Genomic DNA, 730 nt, shown 5'->3' on the forward strand with positions numbered 1-730 from the left:
AAAGAAATCACTGCCTCTTAATGTTAATCAGCATATAAACTAAATTATGCTCCTTAAGGACAGAGTATATATCAAATAACTTTAAATCCAAGAAGAAAAAGTATCAGTTTTTTATCTTTGGAAATTGCCATGTCAAGATTCTTTCTCAGAAAAACAAACAAATAATAAAGCCCGACAGGCACTATTCCAAATTTTAAGGATTTCACCTCTCACCAAAGGCTTCTATCTTAATGAAAATTAAATGTTCTAGAAGTATTCCAGGTGTGTCAGGTGTGTCAATTCAGTAGGTGCCAGAGAAGGGAGAGGTTATGTCTAACTTAGTGTCCTGATCTATGAACATCTGAGTGATTAGCAACCTATAATTTCCTGAAACAAACAAACAAACAAAAACAAGCCTGGCCTGGACTAGCAATTCAGTGACACATATGCTAGAACAGCTCCCAGGACCAGGAACAAGCAAGAGACTAGAATTGTGCGGACTAAAGGCCTTCGGCAGAAGGGAGCACAAGACAAATGACTCTAACATGGGGCCATTTGGGTGGGTCCAGTGAGCAATAAGTCTGATATGACAACTAGACAAGCTCTAGCCTGGACAGGGAGATAACCTGAGACAACTACCAGGGGGCTCCGTGACTGGGCATGGGAAGGCGGAGAGACCATGCCAAGATGACCTGAGCAAGGTGTGGTATTCCTGAGACCACTCCTGAGATGACCTCAGAAACTCAGAGGT

The 730-nt window shown here is 41.9% G+C and overlaps 1 pseudogene; it reads left to right on the forward strand.

Moving 5' to 3' along the window:
- Positions 1–240: 240 nt before the first annotated feature.
- Positions 241–364, forward strand: LOC115030207 (small nucleolar RNA SNORA17; annotated as a pseudogene).
- The last annotated feature ends 366 nt before the right edge of the window (positions 365–730 follow it).

This window comes from Mus caroli, unplaced genomic scaffold, assembly GCF_978045245.1.
Source record: "Mus caroli unplaced genomic scaffold, Mus_caroli_1 scaffold_5, whole genome shotgun sequence".
Taxonomy (NCBI): Eukaryota; Metazoa; Chordata; class Mammalia; order Rodentia; family Muridae; genus Mus; species Mus caroli.